Source organism: Thalassophryne amazonica, chromosome 20 (genome assembly GCF_902500255.1).
Source record: "Thalassophryne amazonica chromosome 20, fThaAma1.1, whole genome shotgun sequence".
NCBI classification, from domain to species: Eukaryota; Metazoa; Chordata; class Actinopteri; order Batrachoidiformes; family Batrachoididae; genus Thalassophryne; species Thalassophryne amazonica.
The window spans coordinates 41,667,261-41,683,551 of NC_047122.1; the positions used below are offsets into that span (position 1 = coordinate 41,667,261).

At 39.9% G+C, this 16,291-nt stretch overlaps 1 protein-coding gene across 1 annotated transcript in view; it reads left to right on the plus strand.

The window, feature by feature from the left end:
• Positions 1–16,291, plus strand: part of LOC117502203 (CUB and sushi domain-containing protein 3-like) — a 1,088,443-nt gene that overhangs the window by 1,033,154 nt on the left and 38,998 nt on the right.

The following is a 16,291-nucleotide window of genomic DNA, read 5'->3' on the forward strand; positions in this document are numbered from 1 at the left end:
ACTTCGTTTGTATTCGACTGCAATAGATGTCCTGGTTGTGGCTCCTTTATTTGGTGCTGCAAAGGTGAATGCAATTAACAAACTAATTAAAGGAGAAATAAAAGAAACGTGAATTGATGTGGGCTTTGTGTTGTCATCACAGGGAGCAACAAGATTGATCATCACTATCAGTTGTGACACAATGAGAAAGCACTTAGAGAGCGCCAACCATGACCCCTCTGAACAGTCTTTGCAAATGTCACAATAATTATTGAATAAGAATTCATTCATTTTTGTGGTATGTCACAAAGTTGGAGTTCTTGTTAAGATTCCATGGCAAAGGAAGTATGGAGGAAACACATCCACAGTTCAAGTTTCATGCTGCATTCAGTGGAGACTGGGAACTCTGAATTTCTGAAATACATCTACAAAAAAATACATTGAGTAATGCAATTAGGCATTTAGCTCCTTATTGACTTATTTTGGCAAAGTAACTAGCAATAGTATTGATAACTGACCCAGGTGACCCGAGTGAGTGGTGTCTTTCCTGTCTTGCAGATATCCAGCAAAATGTTTGCATGAAATTTTCCAGGATGTACCTTGCGTTCATCCCATCAGGATCTCTGACATATTTATTATATATCAGAGATATATATTTATTAGCTTTGTTTGCCGCTGTCCTTTGGTGTCTATTTTACCTTAGTTTTTTTTTGTTGATACATTGGTTTTTTACTTTCAGTTACAATTGTAGGTCCAGCAAATTTCTTCAATTCCATGAAGTTAACATTAGCATATTTGGCAGTGCCATTTCACCCCAAACAGCATGCAGAGAAACTGAGTTTCTGTGAGTATCCCATTTTAGTCATATTGACAAAATCAGACTATGAATCTTTTAATTAAATTCTATGGAACAAAATTATAGTGATGTAGAAGAAAATACTTTAAATTAATTAATTATATTGAAATACACTTGTGCGGAATTTCTGATGCAGTTTCATAGCATATGTCAGCACCCACAAATGGTTGAGCTAGATAAACAGAGTTTTTGCATACAACTTTTAATTGTCTGGTTCAGTTGTTGCTCCTATTAATATACTAAATAAATGAGATCTCTGTTGCCTTCCACCTCAGTGACACCTCCAGATACAGACCTTTTAACAAGTAAGTAAATCACTTATACAAACATTTTCCATCTCTCTGTCTGCTTAGGTGGGGAGTGTGGTGTCATTCCAGTGCCAACCAGGTCATTTGATTCAGGGCTCATCCTCAAGAACTTGCCAGCCCGATCTAACGTGGACCGGGACGCAACCTGAGTGCATACGTAAGAAATATATGAACTTGTCAGCTGCTCAGCCATCCATCCCGCTTGTCTGTCAGTCTGACTTCAGAATTCAAATTCCCTCTCCGACCTCTAGCCCATGCCTGTAAGCAGCCAGAGAGTCCACTCCATGTAGACGTGGTGGGAATGGATCTGCCTGGTTTTGGCTACACCCTGGTCTACAGCTGCCAGCCCGGCTACTTCTTGGCTGGAGGCTCAGAACACCGAGTGTGCAAGAGTGATGGCACGTGGACTGGAAAGATGCCAATATGTCGAGGTGAAATAGCTGCAGTTCCGCATTTAATGTTCTATCTATATTTAGTGTATGTGGTTTATGTTCTTATACAGAGCAATTAAGCTTAAGTGCATGTAGCAGTGCTGAGTGTTTTGCTCAAGGACACTTCAAGACTGATCTTGGAGTGCTTACTCTGCATAAAACTACAAAAAAAAAAAAAAAAAGGTGGAGTCTGGTTTGGGGGCGGTGTTACACCATAATTGACTGAGTTTATTCTAACATTTTGTTCATGAAGAAATGCATGCAAATTGCATAATACTGCATGCTTTACATTTAAAGCAATTCACCAAGGCCAGTACCCTTAGGTGCAAACTATCATGTAAATCTGAATATTCTCAGGTGCAGCTTGCAGGATAAATATGCTGCTTCAGCTGATTAACTTTTTGCCAGCGGTGACTACATCTGTAGTTCTCCTTCAGATTATCTGCATCCCTGAATTTTAAATGTAGAATTTCAAATTTGTTCAGAAAAAATGCAAATAAATCAATTTTGTGTAATCAGAATATTTAATAAGAAATGCCCAAAATTATTGCACAGTAAAAATGTTTTCATTTAGTGAAATAAAAGACATAAAATGTACACGTGATAACTTGTAGTTATTGGCACAGTTTGAATTTACAATAAATCATCACTTTTACAGCCAGTTTTTATACATGAACATTTCCAAGTCATTGGCTATGTCCTCATTAAGAAATATAAACTATCACTGCTAATAAATCTGTCTGGAGTAGGCAGTTTTCAAAAACTGAGTGATCGTGTAAGGGAGACAAGTGAGAGAAGCCACCAAGATAGCCATGACAGCTATGAAGCAGCCATAGGCTAATTGGAGAAACTAATCATAGTTCAACTTTTGTTTGTTGCATCATCATTTACAACTTCAGAGTAAAGTGAAATGAGAAATAAATCTCTGCAATTTCAGCTATAGTTTTCCAGATGGCACATTGGAAATATGTGTCAGGATTTGATCTGTTTTTTGTATTAAACTCCTTCTCTGTTCCGCATCACCATGAAGCTGTGACTGGTGGAAAGTCTGGGCTGTATAATGTACTGAGAAAGAGGACTGTGACAGAACTGAGGCATTTGTTAGAAGAATTGGTGGGAAGATGACACACCATCTGGGGTGTAGTGACCCTCAGCCTGGAGAGGAATCGAAGCACTGCATTCCTACAACCATACACCAAAGTCATGGCAACTCATGGTACATTCCTGGCAGAGGACTCTGTTGTGTGGCCTGTCAGGTTGGCTACTTTGAACATTTGTATAGGGGATCTTCCTGGATGTTGGGACCACCCTGGTTGCTGATCCATGTCAGCAGTAAATCACTGTATTCCAGTGTCACCGCCATGTGATGAAACAGCTATGGGACTGATCTGTGATATTAGAGCTGAATTCTTCAGGTGGTGGAAAATTGTATTCTCTAGCATTGCATGCAAGGGCGCTGAAAAGGGTGAATAAGGAGAATGATTCTAGGGGCCCATGACTGACACACGCCCAGTGAGGCCCTTAGTACAGTTATAATACTGACAAATAATATGATACTCAGGATGTGATACTCAACTGACAATCACACTTATATTTTATTTAGTGTATTAGTAACGCTAAGTTATTTGTTTTGGAAACTTTCTCAACACCCACCCAACCCTCTCTATTTATGTAAAATGGTTCACTCACCTGCTCCGTCAGACAACTGCAGAGCGGAACTTTTCACACAGACAGCGAGTGGGCAGAGGTGGCAGGATGCCTCAGAACTCAGAAAGCAAAAAAGAAAAAAGGTTCGACAGAGAGAAAGAAGAGAAGGTTCGACAGTATATCACCCAGTTCTTTCATAGGCAAGGTGGTCTGTTAGTGGTCATGTGATGGAAAGTTCTGGAACATTAACCTGTTGTCCTTAACTTTGCCCTAGTTTATAAGCTACCTCACTTTTCTGCCCATATTAGCTCATATTTCTGGTGAAACTCGGATTTATACATTCATTATTGTTTTAGTTTACAAATCAATGCAGGCACATGTTTAGCAAGCTGCTCTGCTCAAAAAATAATGCACGTTCTGAATAGACACGCAGCAGCACGTCTCTTAGTCCCCACTGCCACACCTGAACAAGCCCAAGTACCACTGAGGAAGGAGGTGAGCAGCTGTATTGAATTAATCCATTATTATGGTGAAAAAAAATTAAAGAATAAAAAAAAAATAATTTTAATGGTTTAAAAAGCATCCCCTATCACTGAAATATAATTGTTGGTCAGTAGTTTGGGACTCTCATCCCCCTGCTTTGCAGTAGGAACAGAGAACATTTCTAGTGTGTACAAACTGGGTGATGCTCTCCATCTAATCAGAGAAATGTTTATATTTCTGGAAATCAGAAGATTAAATAGCAACAACATATAGCCTCAATATGTATTTTTTGTCAGTCTAGAGTATCAGTCTGCAGCAATTGAATCTAAATGAATTCCATTATATTTTCAGTGGTTCCCTACCAAGTAACTGTCAAATCAGTTTTTTTTTCACAAATATGGGAAGATAGTCGAATATATCATTAAAATGCATAGTTTTATGTAAAACAGTATCAGAGATCTAATGTTTAATAGACCACATTTAACTGTTTTAGTCTGTGGTGCAGTTGAAGGTGCTATATTATTTTTCTTTTTGAATTTTTATGCTTAAATAGATTTTTGCTGGTTATTGGTGTCTGGGAGCAGGCACCGTCTCTACGGGGATGGGGTAATGAGGGGATGGCAGGGGGAGAGAAGCTGCAGAGAGTGTGTAAGACTACAACTCTGCTTCTGGTCCAACCCTGGATAGTCACGGTTTGGAGGATTTAAGAAAATTGGCCAGATTTCTAGAAATGAGAGCTGCTCCATCCAAACTGGGATGGATGCTGTCTCTGCTACAAGACCAGGTTTTCCCCAGAAGCTTTGCCAATTATCTATGAAGCCCACCTCATGCAATGAGAAGCGAACCAATAAACCAAAAATTTTTATTTTTCACTGGAAGGTAAGTTTGGACAATAGAACAGTTTCACTTCAAGGTTGGCGACAAGATTTAGGAAATTGTTTTCATCAAGTCTGGGAGCATCGCTATATCCACCACACCAGGGAACAGCCTCGGGTCCTGGATTGCAACCACACAGGCAGACAACCAGCCCATCCTCACTTTATGAAAATAACCATTTATCTGCTGCAGCTAGTAAAAAGTGGGCGTCCCTTTGGCCTTCTCCAGCTGCTGAGGTCCTCAACACTCAGGCACCTAGGTGCTAGATCATGCTCAGAGAAACACTCCACGTGTCTGAGTTGTCCAAGCTGATCCTACCTCCCCATGTAAGTGATATTCCTCATATAAATCTCCCTAAATGCTTGTTTGAAATAGTCAGTCGCAGTACCCAAGGATTCTCAAAGAGTAGTCATGGCAAAACAATGCATCATAAAACATGTTTGTGAGCCCACGAGATGGCAGAATTTAAAAAAATCAAGCACAATGCACTTCAGATTTTTTAGAGCCCTGTTTTGAAAAGACACTGTCATCTAGTGGACTCAGAAAAAAATGGTAAATGCTTCTTGAGGCCTTGTTTTGCCATCACTACCAAAGAGGCAGAGGAACTAAGACATCCAATTGTCCCCTTAGATCACTGGTTAACGATTAAGATCAAAATCACAACTATCCAGTATGACATGAAGCACCAAGATCCTTTAGCCTTCTTACTGCAAAGTTATTCAAGGTATTTGGCGCTTTAGTGGAGATATGCACTCCAACTGATGCTCTTCCACTTAAAAAATTAAAAATAACAAAGCTTTGACCCTTTTTAGACATTCACTTCAACAAGGTAATTTTCACTTTCATGCCATGCTGACCAGTACAAGTGCCACTGAATTGAGCAGAACATTTGACATAATACTAACAAAAGAAAGCACCCAGGCTGGATCCAGGACACGCATGCCTACCTCTGAATCTCAGCACTGACCTTTTGTCCCATCTTCTTTTTGTCACATTGTCCTGATAATGCTTATATGATTTACTGCTGTGTAACTGAGCGATCATGTGAAAAGAAAGAGGGGGAGAGAAATGACCCTCCTTGGTTCAAGCCAAATAACACATCCCCCTGTGTCTTTGTGTTTGGTGTCCATCTGTCTGTGCCTCTGTGAGTAGTGGTCAACTGCTCTGATCCAGGTTCCTGCCAACTCCATTCGGCAGAGTAAAATTGAACATGGAAACTTTACCTTCGGCACTGTGGTTTTCTATGACTGCAACCCTGGATTATCTGTTTGGGTCACCTGTGCTGACTTGTCAACCTACTGGACAATGGGACAAACCCTTCCTGAATGTATAGGTTAGTATGAAAATCTGCAATGTGATTTTAGTTTATCTAGAAGGTATAACTAAAAGGTCAGAATTTATCATGTTTTTGTTTGTGAATCTATGTCTTTGGACCCTGTCTCTAATCAGTAAAATAGCCTGCTGAGGCGATTAATTGCAAGAACACTTGCACTGTCTTGGCCCATATCATGGCCCATACCTTTCACTGCTTCACCTCAGGGAGCTTTGGTGGCTGGCCCACTGATTCACTCTGACTCATTGCTGTAGATCGACTAAGCTAGAAACCTTTTTCACTTGAGTGCTCTTCTGTATAGCCATGTCTGTGAAGTCTGCCAGGCACCTTTGTTCCTTCCGCCTTATTTTCAGACTGCATACCATTGAAAGAAAAAAAAAAACTACTTATACATGCCCCAAATGGATTTGCACTATGTGCCAAAGGCAATGAGGCGTCATTACGATTGTGCCCTAAGTGTCAATAGGGGCCATTTCAGCGTTCAAAATTAGCCATATGTTGTTCATATGTTGTTCACATCTAGCAACTCCTCACTCTCTCTCTCTGTGGGTGTCCAGTTGTAGATTGTGGTCATCCTGGGTCTCCCCTAACGGCGTGCTGAATGGAGATAAGTTCACGTTTGGTTCAACAGTTCGATACTCCTGCCTGGGTGGAAGACAGCTGAAAGGGGAATCGTCTAGGATGTGTCAGCTAAATGGGATGTGGAGCACCCCCATGCCCTTCTGCTCAGGTAGGTTTTTTTTCTCAACTCTTTTTAGGGACACAAAATTAAAACCTTTCCTTTCAGATGCACTTATGGATGAGTTTTCGAGAAAACAGATACTAGTTGGAAAAGCAAAGGGAATCACCTATAACTGGAAGACTCAGCAGAATGAATACTTTTCTTTTCATCCTGCATGTACACTTGTTGACCTGTTTGCAGTTGATAGGCAGGATAACTGGAGATTTGGATGTACAGATAGAGGGTATAGATCAGTGGTTTTCAAACTGTGAGGCACGCCCCCCTGGGGGAGCGCCAGAATTTCAGGGGGGACGCGAGGGATGGGTTTCATGAACCAGTTCTTTTTGCGAATCATTAAGAAATGATTCAATACACCGACATCAATAGCCTTTTGCTAAACGATTCCCTTATCGGTCCTTCAGAGCGGCCGTTGTTTTCTCGAGAAAATGATCATTTCTTTATGTTGATTGCAGACCCTGCAGCTGGTCTGTATTCAACCACTTCTGTAACGACTCTGCTTTGAAGCATAAAATAATGAAGCCATTGCTTAGTGGCTCATTGCTTTGTGCCTCATTGCTTTGTTGCTTTTCAGAAGGGACAAGTCCCCTTCTTAACCCTTCTCAAAGCCATTTAAAAATGTCAATCGTGAGTCAGTTTTGTGCGGATTAAAGTCATTAACTGGGAGTCTTGTCTTGTTGAAATGAGAATCATCCTCCATTCTGTTCGCACAGCTCCAAATGCTCTCTGACGAGACACTGAGTCCAGTCGGAATTACCGTATTTTCCGGACTATAAGTCGCACCGGAGTATAAGTCGCACCAGCCACTTTATCCATTATAAAGAAAAATAAACCATAAATAAGTTGCATGGACTATAAGTCCCATGGACTACAGGTATGTTAACATGAAAAGTTCAGATGATAATATTGTGACGGCTACCGTTTTCGGATGCATATTTAACCAGTCTTAACTTGTAATCTGCAGAGTATGATTTTCTTTTGGTGGCATTTTTCGGGCCTTCTCCGTTGTCTTGTTAAGTTATCAGTAACGTTGAAATTTTATTTTTCTATGGTAGTCAGAAGTCGCAGGAACAGTCACACAAGCCTCGAGTGCCCTCTCGTGAGCTGCTTTTACCTACGGATATGTTTGTTTGCGGACCACATTGCGAGCCAAACCATGCAGCACCTACCTGCGCAGCTCATGACCACCCAGCGGTGCAATACAGCTCCTTCCAAGTGCAGACGCTAATCCTCCGCCGTCGCTCAGTGCTCCCATGCAGCTCTCGGCGTCAACTCTGCTCACACTGATATCCAAGGGTTGAAGCTGTTTTGTTAGCTGTCCCGGAATAATAAACACCATGTTCGTCTGCTTCAAACGCTTTCACAATCATCAACGCCAGCTCCTTCCAAGTGCACACGCTATCCTCCACCGTCGCTCACCCAGTGCTCCCACGCAGCTCTCAGCGTCAACTTAACACTCTGCTCACACTGATATCCAAGGGTTGAAGCTGTTTTATTCGCCATGTGGAATAACAGCAAGCACCGTGTTCGTCAGCTTCTCACGCTGTGGGTGAGGTGAGGAATACGCGTCCAACGTTCTGTTCTCTGATTGGTTATCGCGACCAGAATAACCTATAGGACGGCCACCATACTACAGTGCCCATGATGCATTGCATTTCCTTTTCTGGTGGCCATTTTAAAACATAGATTGACTCTGTCACGTAAAATTGTTTTGTTACAGTAAATTAATTGAGATCCTACCGGTATATTTTTCATTTATAAGTCGCACCGGAGTATAGGTCGCACCCCAGGCCAAAACATGTAAAAAAGTGCGACTTATAGTCCGGAAAATACGGTAATATCTTCAAAGCGAATCACCGTTTAAATAAAATGTTACCCCTTTCCAAATGTTGTAACACAGACAACAAACTAAAACGTTTTTTCCTCCAAAAATAAGACATCCTGCATTCTTTATGAATTACATTGATGTTGAAGTGCAGCACAGCCGGCTGTTAGAGCTCAGCTCAGAGGTATGGAGTTAGAGTTGTGCCGTTAACGCCTGAAAGGAAATGCTTTGAGAAAAAAACTACAGATTTTGTTTATTTATGTCCCGAGATCAAAGATCCAGTGACCAATTTCATATTTATTTACTTTTAAGACTTACTTTTAGTACACAGAAAATTCACAGGCGGTATTGATCAGGGAATCGATAAGGAATCGGATCAATAAGCGGAATCAATAATGGCATCGATATCAATAAAATCTTATCAATATTATTTGTTAAAATGTGTTAGTTATGCCAAAGACATTTAAAAAGAGATTTTTTAAAAAATGATGTTTAAATATGACAAAAGATCAAATAGAAGAATAGAAAGTTATTTAAAAACACGTCTAAAATGTTTGAAAAGGATGTAAAATGTGTGAAAAAATAGAAAGTTCTTTAAAAACATGTTTAAAATGTTTACAAAGACTGTAAAATGTGTAAATGCATAGACAGTTCCTTAAAAAACACAAATACTTTTAAAATGTGTTTAAGATGTAAAAGAATAAAAGAAACACACAAAGATATTGAAATTGTGTGTATGTGCGTCCGTGGGGGGGGCAGCTAGTCATTTATTCTCTGAGAGGGCGCTCACTCTCCCACACTTTGAAAACCCCTGGTATCGATAATTCAGTAATGGGAAGTGTAGAGCATAAACACTCATCTTCAACCACTTATCCAAGATCAGGTCACGGGGACTGTGGAGCATATCTTCCTTAAAACATATCCACACACCCAAGTGCTAACACGAGCAAAACAGTTTTGTTTTTTTGTTTTTTTTAAGTTTTGCTTTTCCTGGAAAAATAATGTTGAAATTTTGATTATCAGTGTCCAGCTGAACACAAAAATATTTTGAGATTTCTTGCATCACATAGAAAAGCATAGTCTACACATAGTATTAGAAACATTTTAATAAATATATTAAATTAAATTACATTGTGTTTAATGGTGTAATGACACAGACAAATTGTCTGGTTTAGTTGAATCAAGTGAATTGTGTTGTGGTGTACTCACTGTGCTATTGGTTAAATCCATGTGATTCATCATGCATCCAAGTAACATCTGTAAATGTGAGCAGCTTTTATAGTCTGTCTGTCAGCATCTTAACCTGTCTAAGCATGCCCAGACATGCCCAAGGCATCGTGCACACTCTTCCTAAACTGTTTGCAGCCCTAACAAAACCCCATTGGTTTGTGGACAATATATAGGAGTAATTTTAATAGAATGGGGAACTTATATGAATAAATTATACCTGCAAAACTGCAAGTGATGCAAAAACGTCAAGGTATTTTTCATTACCAGCAGCCCAAAATCCATAAAATACACACAGAAGTGTTCATGGAAGCAGAGTCTTAATTGTTGAGGATAAACCGCACCTCAGATCCTGAATATGTGCATTTTGCTTCTGCTGAGAGTGCCCTGTCATTTAGCAAGTTTGGACCTTTCGTATGTGAACATGAATTAGTGAAACTTTCTGTTTGCTTTTAATTTTATTTACGATGAGCCATTTGTCATATTTCTGTGTCGCAGTACATTACGTCACATCGTATGTTACACACCCACTAACCAATTGGGCTAGATTATCTCTCTATACACAAAATCTCCTCCTTGTGTACCATGAATAAACATCCTGTTTCCATTCTGTGCTCCTCAGTTAGCCGGCTGGGACGTGATTATGGTTCTCTGTGCCGACAGGCTCCCAGAGTCCGCTTATATACAAACTGACTGAAAACACATTCCAGACAAGTTGACGAAGAATACATTGTTATTTACAGTGATTGCCTGAGGGACCTTCAGGGTGAGTGAGGGTAATGGTTTAAAAAGAATGATTCATGGTTTTTACCTGACAGGTCTCTACCGCAGCCCAACAGAGATAACAGTTTGGCTTGTGGAAACACTGCTGGCTCGATAATTCAGCTCAACAATACAACAGAGTAGTAATAAGAAGATGAAAAACGTGTTTCTGTGCTTAAATCTTCTACCATATGTTCTCGTGTGCTGTAGATTAACAGCCCAGCCTGTCAAGGAGCATTAATATTTTAACTAAACGTGTTTTGTTTTGTTTTTATTGTTGTCATCGTTATTGTTGTTGTTGTTGTTAATTGTGGTGTTAGTGGTTGCAGTATTTTCACAGCTTGTGATGCTTCAAAATTAATTATGAGTCTCAATAGTTTGTCATTTGTTTGGACTTATTATGAAATACAGTTTTATTATTTGTAGCGCCAGGCCAACAACCCTGTGTCATCACTGGATTATACACCCTACAATGTCTGTTTAACTAACTTCTATGTGTTGATCAACTTGCAAACTGGTCGTGGATGGTAACTACCAAGAAAGACAATCAGACCATCCCAATGACTCAAACATAGGTATCTGCTGGCCTTATCCAAATCCTGGGGACCTCAGCACTGATGCAACCTGTGTGCTGATCATGCCACATTGCCAAAATACTGTGGCTAATGTTTCCCCACAGCTCAAGTGATACTCCCAAAGATCCCCTGATGAGACCTGGTATCAGAGACATCTACTCATCGCCTTAGTTCACTGGCTTAGCATCTAAGTATCACAACCATACAGTAAAATAGGAATTACAAGGACTCTAAAGTCTCGGGCCTTCATCTTCTACAAATCTGTCTGCATTGTCAAATGCCTCTGCCCAGTTTCATTATGATGACCCGTGGATGACCCAGACACATTTCTCTCATAACTTTTTTTCCTCTCCCTTCCTTCTCTATTTTTCTCTCCCTTTGCCTACAGTGGCCATAATACACTACCATATTAATATATTTAGGTGTTGCACATGACTGGTGATATGTGAAGGCAGAGTGTACGTTATAGTCAAACTGCTTATGTATGACAAATCTGACTCCTGCATTCATCCTACAGCGCAAGGCAGCACTGGAGTTTAGACCAGGCTTTTGGGTGGTCTCTTATGGTGACAGAAAATAATGCGACCAGCTCTGTCCCTGATATTACCTTATTTTTAGACCAATACACCCACAGGAGCACATGTAGTGTTATTAGTGGATGTTGGCCTGGTGTTAAAATAGCATCTGCATCAGACAAGATTTAACAATTAAGTTTAAAAACAAACAAAAAAAACTTTATCATGGGTGAAGCAATGCCTGAGGTGTTCAGCATGATATTTTCCAATCCGTATTGAAAGCCAAGATAAACAAGTCTTTTGTAAGCAAGTGCAAAATAAGTATGCATCATCTACAAATGATTTGATTTGCTTTTTCACCACTTGGGCCGCCTGCAAGAAGTCCATGGATCAAATGAGGGAGGGAGAGCACTATTGCCCACAGCTCATATATAAATATATATATATAAATATATATATATATATATATATATGCAAACCTGGGAAGCAGAGCTTCATCTCAGTTGCATACGAATTTATCCAAGTCAAACCACGGCCAAAATCACATATGAATGTGTGTGTGTGAGCGATTAGTGGTTGTTCCAAACTCACCTGAGGGAAAATGACAGAGATTACTTCTCACATCACTCTGTGTGAACACACACACACACACTTGCCCCGGTGACATTGGGTAGATTGGTTGTTCTCCCTGTTAAGACCTGATTCACCTGAGGCTACATGGTGACTTTGCAGCCCGGTGCTTTGGCCCCACAGGAGTTGCGTTGATGGTATTGCAGTGTCTTTGGCTCTGTGTGTGTGCGCGTGTGTGCATGTGTGTGTTTGTGACCGATCTGAAGGGAATATTCAGAAGACGATCCATCTCAATACAGTTAAGTTCCTCACATTTCTTGATATTTAACGACAGCAATGACATGGCTCTGTAAAGCCTTATTTATTTACATCTGCAAAACAGTTGGAAATCCTGAGGCATTAAAAAAAGATGTCATTAACTGTTGTGTCTGTGCTATGTGTAAGCTCAATTTAACAGCAAGCCTCTAGATATTTGCAGCACCGAGCACAGAAAGCCTTTCTGAAATGAGGTTATTTGTCAAAAGTATGAGGGAAATAAGAGAAACACTGCAGATACATCTGCGAAATCCTTGAGGTAGTTGTTACTGTGCAAAGAATTTTGAGAAAATAAGATACATAACTTATTTTGCACGCTTTCAATGAACTATCTGGAAAGGATGTCGAATGAAAATTTTACAATTCCAGCAAAGATAAAACAAAAATCCATATGGGAGTCACTCTGTGCTCCCTGGAGTGTGCTCTGTCTGTCAGGCAGGATTTGCTGACCAGGCAGCTCGACAAGGACAGAACGGGGCTCTCTCTCTCTCTCACTCTCACACACACAAACCTAGTCACATGCAGAGTGCAGTGGGTTAAGGAGTTGGGCTACCAAAAACATGGAAAAGACACTTCACCTACATTGTCTCAGTCCACCCAGCTGCAAATGGGTACCAGCTTTGGCTGGGGAAGTAACCTGTGATGAACTGGCTTGCCATCCCATGGGAATCACAGACACTCATCCTCTTCACAGTGCCCTGTGTCAGCCTGATCCTGTTAGGTCTTATAATCTAAGCAGAGTGGCTCCTGACTAGTACTTGGATGGAGGACTTCTTAAGAAGACCAGATCCTCAGCTTGCTTGTTTCTCTGGGGGAACCTGGAGTTGCATCAGGAATGGTATCTGGGGTAAACCCGTGCTACGTCTAGAGGCAGACTGGCCATACAGGCATTTGGGAAACACCCGGTAGGCCACTGGGTAAAAATGGGCCGCTTGGCTTGGATTTAAAAAAAATGTGGGAAAAAAAATTGTCACAGAAAACTCCTGTTCCCAGCTAAATTTCAAGAATTTGTCCCTGATGTGTCATTATAATTATGGAGCAGTGGAAGTATAGTTATAGCCTACGTCTGGCACCCCTGCTGCATGTTGTGGTACATAAAGAAAAGTAACAGGAGGGAACAGGCCTTGCCATCTAGATCTGTGTACCGGTGTCACAGACCGAACGGCCCCCCCTAAAAATTGATCCGCCCTGCCTCTGCACATGCACATGCATCATTTCGGACCACAGCAGCTCCTCTGAGATGGACTGTCTTTACCCAAAGCAATCAAATGGATTAATGGGATTATTAACCATCAGATGACAAGGTGAAACCTCTTAAGTCTTTCTAAAGTCAGTTTTAAGCAGAAACAAGGCCGTTTTAAGATGAAATGAGGCGAGAATCTGTGATGCTTATAAATGACAGACGCAATGAAATAGTGCTGAATTTATGTGGAAATGATTGTTGCAAAAAAGCTTCAGATATCTGTCGCTCAGATACATGATGACTGCTGTGCAATTTTACACAGAAACAAGGTGATAATCGGTGAACCGCAGCATGGGCAGTGAAGGCATGGCGGACCAATTTTTAGGGGGGACCATTCGATCTGCAACACCGGCATAGGTAGTTGTAGACTAAGTCATCTCACCCTCTTGCTCAAGCCAGAGGGCCTACACCACAGGGGTATAAATTTTGTGATTACCGTGGGCGATAATTGCGGATACCACCAAAAATGGAGAAACCTCTTCATTACATGAAAAAAGGGATATCTGGGGATCCTCTTTCAGAAACAGATGTTCGATTTGCACATATGAAAAATAACAGTGAGAACTCTTAAATTGTGGAAGGATTATGGCTGTCAAAATAGCACGTTAATTTAGATTAATTGCAGTATTTGTAACGCATCATTTTTTTTAAAATCGCTATTAATCACCCGTTTTGTTTTGACATCACTGACTGGGTCTGTAAATAGAGTGTTTTTGAGAGCAATAACTGGTTTGGATGTCTGTGCCTTTGGAGACTTTTTTTTTTTTTTTTTTTGCACAATTTAAACAGTACCAGACCAGATTTTCTTTTTTTAAATGGTCCCAAGGAAAGTAACGCTATCACCACACTCACAGAAATATTTAGCCCTAACTTTTAAGATTGATGTAATTTTATTACATGACAAATTCCCATTTACTTTTTTTTTATAATTTTAATACAAACCTACCAAATAAACCTTACATGATGCATATTCATTACTGTAATAAATCCTATTTATTTGAAACGCATAATCCTCAGCTTTATGTATTTAGTATTAATAAAATATAATTACTCTAAATCAATAATAATGACAGTATTTATTTAAAATACATGAAGTATATTTTTTGAATTGCATAATAATTATGTTACCTATACAAGATAAATGGCATAGGTAACATAATTATTGTGAGTTGTCCACAGTGCACAGATTAATGTGAAGGACCCCATTAGTGTTTACTGCCGCTCTGCGACACATGCAGGTAAAATACATGTGAAATACTTTTCATACCAAAGTAACTTGCATTAATAACTGTCACTGTTAAACCTCAAATGTGGGAGTTTGTGCTTCTACGGTCATTCAGGCACAAAATGCAGGTTCAGCTTTAACAATCGTTCATTAACAGCCTCAAGAAGCTCTGACAGGCTCAAAACTGTTTTAAAATGCTTGATTCTTGAGGTTTTTTTGTCCAGATTTTAATGTTCATTGGACAAATTTTAAAAGGAAACAGTCTTGGATCCAATAAGATAAATATTAAAAGGGTCATATTGTGCAAAATGAGGTCTCATACTTTTTGCTTGCATCTCATATATACATGATGCCCCATTTTTGCAAAGGTGATGGATTGCAGTTTATTTTTATACAATAAAATATTTCTGTAATTGAGTGATTTTTTTTTTTTTTTTTTTTTTTTTTTTTTCCTCAGGCATTTTCTATTTTTTCAGATAAGCACCATATTAATGAATAATGGGACGGCCTAGTAGGTGAAGGATGCCTGGACTGGTTTAAGACCCATTCTGCTGCTGGCCAAATCCCAATGCAGATCCATGCTAGAACCACTGTGAAGAAACGAGAGCAGCCGAAAGACCAACAACTTTTGAAAAATAATCCAGTGGAACCAATACGTAACCCACCACAGGAGTTAAAAGTTCACCTTTTACATTCAAAATGGCAAAAAATGCAAGCAACCTATTTTGTAATTTTCATCCCATTAATAATATAAAATGCCTAAAGATATTGGACCAGCTGGGTGTAGCTTTTTCTAATGCATCACTTTATTACAACCAATCTCAGGAGTAAGTTCTGGTGTGTTTATGGCAGGTGTAATGCACAGTCAATCATATAAGTAATTTAATAATTTTATGCACAAATGCTTTATTAACTACACTGTGCCATTTGAAGGTTTGGAAAAGTGCAGTTGTGACTAAATTTAGAGCTCTACTGCTGGTGTCCTATTGATACTTGTGCATTTCTTGATATCGAAAGTTTGAAAACAGAATTTCTCTCACATCTGTTGAGGATGAGTAGAGCTGTAAGAGACTTGACTGGTAGTAATGTTTAATATAAATAACAGAAGAAGAAAAAGTAAAATTATGCAGGGTTAAAGGTCAGTTGGGGCCAGTGCTTATACTTGTAGCGTGACACGGATGAGAAGAAGAAGGACTTCTTTTCCATCTAGCATTTACAGTATTTCCACAGCCAAGGCCAGGACCCATTTTTACTGGTGGTTGGACTGGGACAATGCAGATGAAGTGTCATGTACAAGGTCACAGCCAGGTACTTGAACTCGGGTTTACATATTGGAAGCCCAGCTCTGATCCATGTATGTCTTCAGGCAGAGGCACCGTGTC